This window comes from Engystomops pustulosus, chromosome 8 (assembly GCF_040894005.1).
Source record: "Engystomops pustulosus chromosome 8, aEngPut4.maternal, whole genome shotgun sequence".
Lineage (NCBI taxonomy): Eukaryota > Metazoa > Chordata > Amphibia > Anura > Leptodactylidae > Engystomops > Engystomops pustulosus.
This window is the reverse complement of record NC_092418.1, coordinates 20,675,094-20,684,785: the sequence shown is the minus strand read 5'-3', so window position 1 is coordinate 20,684,785 and position 9,692 is coordinate 20,675,094. Positions and strand designations below refer to the sequence as shown.

General features: G+C 49.7%; 1 protein-coding gene across 3 annotated transcripts in view; it reads left to right on the top strand.

Annotated features, from left to right (window-relative positions):
• Window positions 1-261: 261 nt before the first annotated feature.
• The window catches only part of CAPN15 (calpain 15), a 28,016-nt gene continuing 18,585 nt past the window's right edge, over window positions 262-9,692 (top strand). The window contains exons 1-2 of one of the 3 annotated variants that reach the window (XM_072120112.1): window positions 262-384; window positions 3,473-3,535. The gene's annotated coding sequence lies outside the window, so the exon portion shown is untranslated. Of the gene's footprint in view, window positions 385-2,983; window positions 3,005-3,472; window positions 3,536-9,692 lie in introns of those variants that run through there. The other 2 variants (XM_072120111.1, XM_072120113.1) reach the window with 2 other exon arrangements.

Here is a 9,692-nt window from a genome sequence, read left to right as displayed (position 1 = left end):
CCATCATAGCAGCCATATTGCTTCTCACCCAATGTTCCCTGGCACCATACACCTCACAAACAGCTGAATGGGAAATACAACTATGGAAAATGGTCATCAAAAAGATAAAACATGTCGATTGACGTTCATTATAAAACAGTCAGCTAGAGAGAGAATGATATAGCGCACACCTAGGCAGTGGTGGATCTCAGATCATGCTGTGCAGTAGAGCCTGGGCGCGGGGGCTGCCGGGAGTTGTAGTTCGCACTGCGCACAGGGCGGCGCTTGCGTCATTCTGCCGGCGGGTGGAGCTGCTGAGCTGCGGAGACCCGGAAATAGAGGAGAGGAAGGAAACCGGGCGAGAAGGAACCGGCAGCGATCGGAGCGGTCCTGGGAGTCCACAAGGTACGAGACATGTATATTACTGATAGATACATCACCAGGACAGCTGTCACCTCCGGGATGTAGGGAGGACTCTGACTTCACCTTCCCTTATAACCCCTGAATGGAGGATCCCCATCACTTCCCACCCTCTGACACCCCATCACATCTTACAACCCGACTGCAGGACCCCCATCACCTGCCACCCCCTGACTGCAGGACCCCCCACCACCTGCCACCCCCTGACTGCAGGACCCCCCACCACCTGCCACCCCCTGACTGCAGGACCCCCCACCACCTGCCACCCCCTGACTGCAGGACCCCCCACCACCTGCCACCCCCTGACTGCAGGACCCCCCCATCACCTGCCACCCCCTGACTGCAGGACCCCCCCATCACCTGCCACCCCCTGACTGCAGGACCCCCCACCACCTGCCACCCCCTGACTGCAGGACCCCCCATCACCTGCCACCCCCTGACTGCAGGACCCCCCCATCACCTGCCACCCCCTGACTGCAGGACCCCCCACCACCTGCCGCCCCCTGACTGCAGGACCCCCCACCACCTGCCGCCCCCTGACTGCAGGACCCCCCCATCACCTGCCGCCCCCTGACTGCAGGACCCCCCATCACCTGCCGCCCACTGACTGCAGGACCCCCCCATCACCTGCCGCCCCCTGACTGCAGGACCCCCCCATCACCTGCCGCCCCCTGACTGCAGGACCCCCCCATCACCTGCCGCCCCCTGACTGCAGGACCCCCCCATCACCTGCCGCCCCCTGACTGCAGGACCCCCCCATCACCTGCCGCCCCCTGACTGCAGGACCCCCCACCACCTGCCGCCCCCTGACTGCAGGACCCCCCACCACCTGCCGCCCCCTGACTGCAGGACCCCCCCATCACCTGCCGCCCCCTGACTGCAGGACCCCCCATCACCTGCCGCCCCCTGACTGCAGGACCCCCCCATCACCTGCCGCCCCCTGACTGCAGGACCCCCCCATCACCTGCCGCCCCCTGACTGCAGGACCCCCCCATCACCTGCCGCCCCCTGACTGCAGGACCCCCCCATCACCTGCCGCCCCCTGACTGCAGGACCCCCCCATCACCTGCCGCCCCCTGACTGCAGGACCCCCCCATCACCTGCCGCCCCCTGACTGCAGGACCCCCCCATCACCTGCCGCCCCCTGACTGCAGGACCCCCCCCATCACCTGCCGCCCCCTGACTGCAGGACCCCCCCCATCACCTGCCGCCCCCTGACTGCAGGACCCCCCCCATCACCTGCCGCCCCCTGACTGCAGGACCCCCCCCCATCACCTGCCGCCCCCTGACTGCAGGACCCCCCCCATCACCTGCCGCCCCCTGACTGCAGGACCCCCCGCCACCTGCCACCCCCCGACTGCGGGACGCACCATCCCCATCCCGTGCCAAACCCCCCCCCCCCCCCCGACTGCAGGACGCACCAACCCCATCCCGTGTCACCCCCCCCCCCCCCCGACTGCAGGACGCCCCATCCCGTGCCACCCCTGACTGCAGGACGCCCCATCTCCATCCCGTGCCATCACCATGACTGCATGACACCCCATCCCCAACCCGTGCCTTGCCGCCCAATCCCACCCCCCTGACTGCAGGACGCCCCATCCCCTGCTTCCCCCCCCCTGACTGCAGGACGCCCCATCCCCTGCTTTCCCCCCCCCTGACTGCAGGACGCCCCATCCCCTGCTTTCCCCCCCCCTGACTGCAGGACGCCCCATCCCCTGCTTTCCCCCCCCCCTGACTGCAGGACGCCCCATCCCCTGCTTTCCCCCCCCCTGACTGCAGGACGCCCCATCCCCTGCTTTCCCCCCCCCTGACTGCAGGACGCCCCATCCCCTGCTTTCCCCCCCCCCTGACTGCAGGACGCCCCATCCCCTGCTTTCCCCCCCCCTGACTGCAGGACGCCCCATCCCCTGCCGCCCCCCCCCCCCCCCCCTTACTGCAGGACGCCCCATCCCCATCCCGTGCCAAGCTCCTTGTGAGAAGCTCCTTGATGTTTTATGGACTTTGTAAAAGCTACTGAACTTTGCCCACACAGTCTTTGCTGAAACTGGGATTGACTCCAAAAGGAAGGCGACTTAAATAAGGAAGTCAGATGTATACCGCCCAAAATACATAAAGTATTGGAGTCTAGGGTCAGGGGCATACAACCCTCTAGGCTCAGGTCACATCTCTGTTAGGTCTAAGAACAGATGCAGAACTTTCCATAAGACCTCGCCTATCTGTTTTGTCTCCCCTGGTTTTGGCTCACAATAACTGATGCAAATAATTACTGACCTGAATGGCGCCACCCTTGTTCACTGGCTATACCTGGTATTGCAGCTTCGACATATTCTGGTGAATACTACAATATCAGAAACAGCCACAGATGGCACTGTTATTATTTTTATCATTATATTGTCCCAAAATTTCACGTTTCTGGAGTCTTTGGTCCAACTTGACCCCCATCTTCCAGACGTCATATTAGTGTCTGTTGCTGTGCCGATCCTCTGTTATCTGTGGGTGTCAGTGGGCGTTCTGTCATGTCAGACTTTATCTTCCCTCACACTTACCGTTTTGCTTCTCTGTTTTTGGACACAACCGTCGGCCTTACAGCCCTTCCCTAGACAAGGTATGTTTATCCTTTATATGAGCCCCCTCTGTCAGACACATAGAGGGTCCACAGGAGCGTTGCTTCACAAGGTCTCAAAAGGTTGATAAGGTTTCTGGGGTCTCCTTATAATAATAATTCCTTTATTTATACAGCCACACAGATTACGCAGCACTGCACAGAGCTTGACAGATCAGACCCTGTCCCCATGGGGCTCACAATCTAATCAACCTACCAGTATGTTTTGGAGTGTGGGAGGAAACTGGAGGACCCAGAGGAATCCCTTGTATACCCCTTATATGAGTATATTTCTGCTCATTGGCCCACTATGAGGTTGTGATAGAGAGGTATAGTATATGGTGAGGGTGTAGTGTTAGGATTTACCATGGACGGCTCTACTACATGTGGCCTCCTGTTCATGTTTTCTGTTTTATATAAAATACTGAGTCACTCCCTGAGTCGGCTGACACATGATCTCTTATTCCTCAGGTCATATCTGGAGATCTACGTAAGGAGAGAGTCATATGAGACGAGACTATGATCACTTCCTGGGTAGATGACAAAACACTTCTATATATTGTACGGTAGACAATATCCCTTTAAGATATACTTAAAGGGATATTCCCATCTGGGCATTCACATTAATTAAATTCATTTGCCATATGTAAATATTTCTTCAATTGGATGTTATTAAAAAAAATGTTCCTGTGTGAAGATAATTTCTCATAAACATAGCGATGTTGTCCATTAGAAATGAGATTCCTCGGATACGACCACCTCACATTTTGGCAGCAGTGGCCAGACATGCGCTATTGAGCTCTGCCTGACCTCCTGGATTCAGCGATCATTACCACAGGACGTCTGTAGTATATGCAGTAACTCCCGGACATTTCATATACAAAAACTTTTTGTTTCTTTGTGCAATCCCTCCAGCAGAGGTGGTCGTATCCAAGGACACAGTCTTGTTTCTAAGGGACCATATGACTACATTTATGAGACATTTGTTTTAATAACATCTAATTGAAGAAATGTTTATATATGGCAGATTAATGAAACTGAATGTGAATGTCCAGGCTAGAATACCCCTTTAAGGGGTTAAAAATGCCAAGGGACACCAGTGTATATATAATACAGCTATAATACTATATAATACAGCTATAATACTACCTGAGACTGACTAGATATGAAGTCTATCTTCACTAATATACTGTATGAGCAATTGTAATGACAGGCCTAGGAGCTGAGGCTGCACTTTTGAGAGGTCCTGCTGACTATGTGATTTCTGTCAGGACAGCTACTCCGTCCAACTTCCCCAATACACCTGCATTCTCACAGTTTGGGTGTCCATGTTGGCCGAAACTTAATACATGTTCGATTTGCCATTCCTGGTTGAAAATGGCAGGTTTTGGTCGACATAAGTATGGCAGCCCATGGTCTCCATGACAACACTTTACCTGACAGGCTTTGGGCCTGTAACTTCATTCACCCATATCTCTGCTTAGAGGGGCCATATTGAAATACGGGTTTTATATTTTTACTGTATATTAAAGGACCTAGAAGTCCCTTAAATTGGAGTCTGTGACGTTAAACCCCAAACTTGGGGAGTGGATGTTTTCCTGGGGTTGAAGGTCCCATAGAAGTGAATGGAGTACAGGCAGTCCCCGGGTTACGTACAAGATAGTGTCCATAGGTTTGTTCTTATGTTGAATTTGTATGTAAGTCGAAAATGTATACTTTATAATTGAAGCTCCAGACAAAAAAATTTTTTTGCCTCAGTTTCAATGGAGTTTCAATATTTTTGGCTGTAATTAGACCAAGGATCATCAATAACACTTCATTACAGACACCTTCCAGCTGATCATTGCAGTTTGGGACTACAATAAAGCATCCAGAGAGCTTCACCAGAGGTCACAGTGGGAAGAGGGGTCTGTCTTTAAGTAGGGGTCGTCTTTAAGTCGGGTGTCCTTAAGTAGGGGACTCCCTGTATAGGTCATGTATCAGCAGCTGGCCAGTATTTTTAAGGGGGACTTCAGAGGACTTTTGAGTCACCCTTTTCCTCAGGTCTTCATTATCTTATGGCTGGGGATGAGTATCTTTGTGATACACTGTGTGGCCGACATTATAAAAACTATATCACCAATGTTGTGCCTTCAGTCAACGATTCAGTTTAGGACCTTTGTTGGTCCTATGTCTTAAGAGAGATCTCAGATTCTCCAGCAAATTCTATATGGGGTATACATAGGTTAGTATTCTATGCCTTGTGACAAGTCTACAGTGAAGTTATTTGATGGCTGCAGTGACGGGAATCTCCTGCGGCGGCCATTAACCGGAGAGAAGTATAAAGCTCGTAATAACAAAGTGACAAGTCCTTGGTGCTTTATGTTCAGGAAGAAAAGGTATGAGATCTAAGCGGCGGTATGGGGGAAGAATGCGATGACAAGTCACATTATACGTCGCGTGTGAATAGACTCTGGAGGAGGCTTTGACCTCCCCATGTATGGCGGCCGTCTCCAGTTATGTGGGGGATGGAGCAAGTGATTGATAAAGGCTACCTGTCATCTTCTCTGAGCATTGTTTGTGGGAATAACACTTAAAGGGATCATTCGTGGGTTAAAAAAATGACTACAAATGCCCTAAATGCTGTAAAATAAGACTAAAAAGCAAAACTTGTCTCGTCTTTCCCCTAGCAATCAAGTGATAAAGCTCTGACAGTCTCCCTATACATTACTGGCTATATGGTGACATGATGGGTTAGGGATAGGGAAGAGCAAATTATTAAAGGGGTCTAATGGGATAAGGGAACCTTTTAGAATAGGGAATTGGTTCAATCTGATATTATTGGCTTATCCTACAGACCCCATCAAACCCCTTTAACTGAGGAAATGTTTGGGATTTGTTTAGGAGCCATAGTATGTCTTTCCTTTGTTACAATGTCCTGGCCTTCAGCGCTTCCCCCCGCTATAAATTGAGGTAGTAAATTATGATGACACAAGCTATAAAAGGAAAAAAAATAAAATAAAAGCCCAAACAGGAAGAAATCGGGAGTGGGAAGCAGGTGGCAGGAAGTGCACGGAGGAAGAGATGAGAGATTTATGAGGTGTAGGTCCCCCCCCCCCCCCCCCCCCACCCAAGCCCCCGGGGTTTTGGATGTGTTCTCGGTCTGATGTCTAGAGGCAAATCTTGAAGACTTGTAAGTTGCACCTAAGGATCTGCCCAAGGTTCCTTCAAGGAAGTAGTCATAGTCTTGACTTCTAATCTCCAATTTTAGTCCACAATCCCTTGGATCCCCTGGTAGGGGTAAAACGTGGTCTTATCACGCCATAGGAACAATGGCGGCAGCAGGAGGTGAGTGTGTTGGTCTTGTTGGATGCAGTGACCTGTATCAGGCTACAGCAGCACAGTGTATTTCAGGAGAAGAAAGTGACTTGTCTGGAGTTATATTAGTCCAGGACTAGTTTCTGTCTTACAAATGCCATAATATGGAGAAAGTCTGTCTTGAGGGCTAAGTTATTTATGAGGTGACTTTGTCTGATCACTTTCGCTTCCTACAGTAAAACCGCTATTTCGAGGAGCAGACTCCCTCTAACGTCTTGGAGGCTATTTCCAGAGACCAGTTGCTGGTAACCATAGACTTTTGTAGGGTCACAGGGTGCGGCGGGCAGGGATTCCCTCATCGCGTTACAGTGAGAGCTCCTGTGAGGTAATCAGGGCATGCTGGGAGTTGTAGTCATTGTGAAGGAATCTGCATTATTTCTACCCAGTGTACATGGATATTTGGGTCAACCCCTTTAAGAGGGCTACCCGCCACCCATGTTGTTACCCAGCTTTCCTTCCAGCTGATTTATGTGTTATCCAGTTTTGCCTTAAAGATATTTATGGCAACAGAATGGGAAATCCGCGCTGCTACAAAGATCAGATTTCGCACATTTCACAGATTTTTAAAACTTCCTGAAACCTGATTTTTTTTTTCTCTAATTTAATAACTCATCCACATCTTGACTGTTTCCAACTCTGCAGCCATTCCACATTACATTGTACCCAGATTATTAGACTTTCTCAACTACTGGATGTTGGGGTAAAAGAATATTAATTAATAGTGTAATGATATGTTATGTATCAGCAGGAGAGGTGTGTAAGAACTTTGGGTTTTGTTAGTAGCAGCAGGACTGTGAAATACGGATATATATTCCAGGATTGTACTTGGTGCCTGTCCTCACACTGCTGTGCTCTTTGCTCTCTGCTTTTAGCTGCTCCACATCCCCTACGCTCAATTTTGAGTAAATACTGTAACGTGTATTTTTTGTAAATGCTGCATGTGAGGGTCTGTGGAATGGTTAATTACAGGGAGCTAAGAGCACAGCAGTGTTAGGATACACCTCACAACTATACTGCAGCCTTATACACTTCCTAGTTGTGGAGTTCCCCTTCATCCCGGGGCCAAACACCTCTGAGCCTCTTCCTTTTCTTTAAGCCAATGATGATCCTTTTCTATGTAGAATCACAACAATCACCAATGATCCTTATCTACTGTCACCTGGAAACCATCAACAAGCAGCCAAACTGCTCCCGAGGACAATCTATTTCATAACATCGTAGCTCATGTTTGTTTCCTGTTCACCTGTAGCGCCAACACATTCTGTAGCGCTCGTTCTGTATGGTGCCCATTGACTGCAGCGGGTGTTAAAGGGATTGTCCACTTTTTTAATGGTGATTTCTCATCAATATTGATCAGTAGTGGAACTGTGTAGTAATTTTGAAGTTACATTTTGTTATTCAAGCAACTTGAATGTGGCTAATCTTTGTCGGTGTCCCCTGCACCCCAATCCAGAAGTTGGGGGGGTGGGGTAATAGTCTCTGGGGCTCTGTATTGGCAGTATGATATCCCTTGGCTTGATATATGGATATTTCCCGCTGGAGGGAGCGCAGTACAGATGTGTCTGTAATCCTCATCTCCTGTGATACTGACTTTGGCAGAGAGCGGAGTCTGGCAGCTGCCATCTCTAGCCGGGGCCCCGCTTTCCGAGGCTCTTATAACTGCGGGAGACATCTGTGCCGGGTAATTGTAGGAAGTGCATTAAGGAGAAGACACAGAGTGCAGCGAGGGGTCAGCTCCGAGATAGATGACTTCTCCGGACCCTGCGGATAAACCAGTCCCGTCTCCTGGGGAGTGCGGATGTAACCCTCTCTACACATGGGTGCTACATTAAAGGGCATCAGGATGAAAGACTGTATGCAAATGAACCTGAGGGGCTCCAGGCTTTATCAACACTTATACAGACTGGAGCCCCTGAGGCTCATTTGCATACAGTCCTTCATCCGGGTGGTAGGTGCCCTTTAACAATCCATGAGAGGTCCTCCTCTGTCTGCGAGGCGAGAACAAGTATGACCGTAGCAATTACTTACCAGAGGGGTCAACAATAAGTCCTGGTCCACCTGGAGATGCACAGTGACGCCATTGCCTCTCAATGTGGAAGGAGGTTTAAATGGTTCTGTTTATCTCTGATAATGGATCTTAATGGCGCTGGTTTTGTTTTCTCCATTTCTTGTAGGAAAATGTTTCTCTTTTTATATATCGGAGCTCCAAACATAGAATAAAAATATAATATTCCAGCTGCCACCACTAGAGGGCGCTATGAAGTCTTTTGCATACTGTTTTATTTGTATTATATGATATTGGTGCCCTCTAGTGGCGACTACTTGAAATTTCTCTCTTAAATCTATAATTGACCCTCCAGATATCTCTCTATCAATAAATAAAAGGTACCTTTCATGCCCTTTAATTAAAGGCATCCAGGCTGTAGGATTATCCTCAGCGTTCCGGCTTGTAGCGTACCATGTATATATCATCTGTATGTACGAGGTGCATCGGTTGCAGACCCAGAACTTGCAGCATCATTACCCAGAGAGCAGGGACGTCTTGGGCCATGCCAGCTCCTGTCACAGGGTAATGCCAAGCGCTCTATGCTTGGCCCGCTGCTGGTGCATGGCACTTGACATTATGGCGTGACACTGTTTCAGTTTTATGTCTGTATAATAAGTCAGCCGTGGGCATTGTCACAGCGGCGCCCACTCTGTAGGCGAGAGATTGGCACTTGTTTGCAGACCCGGTGCCAGCTGTTGTCTGTATATTGGGTAATACTTCCTGCAAATAGTTTGACTGCTGAAGTTTTAAAGTGACGCTGCCATCTGGATGGGGGTGTTGTATAGGGTCATCCGCGGGGCCCTCGGGTCTGTACTGCTAGTAGGTGAAGTCTATAATGTGAATTGTGCATATGGAATAATTAAAGCTGCAGTGTAAAGCATGGAGGAACGGAGAAGCCGCCCCTTTATTAGGCTGTATATGTATTTATAGTCACAGCTATGACCATAACTTAAAGGGAATGTATCTAAGGAGTGACCATACAAAGCTGCAGCCAGTGTTCGGTATTGTCCCTGGAGAGATGAGTAATCAGACCTTTTGTGTATGTTGTTAGTAGCAGCAGGACTGTGATATATGTATTTATATTCCAGGATTATATACTGGAGGAGTGTGCCATGTGCTCCCTGCAGCTGGTGTTAGGTGTTGTACTTGGAGAGATGTGTAATTAGACCTACCGTATGTATATGTTGTTAGTAGCAGCAGAACTGTGATATATGTATTTATATTCCAGGATTATGTACTGGAGGAGTGTGCTCTGTGCTCCATGCAGTCAGCATTAGGTGTTGTCCC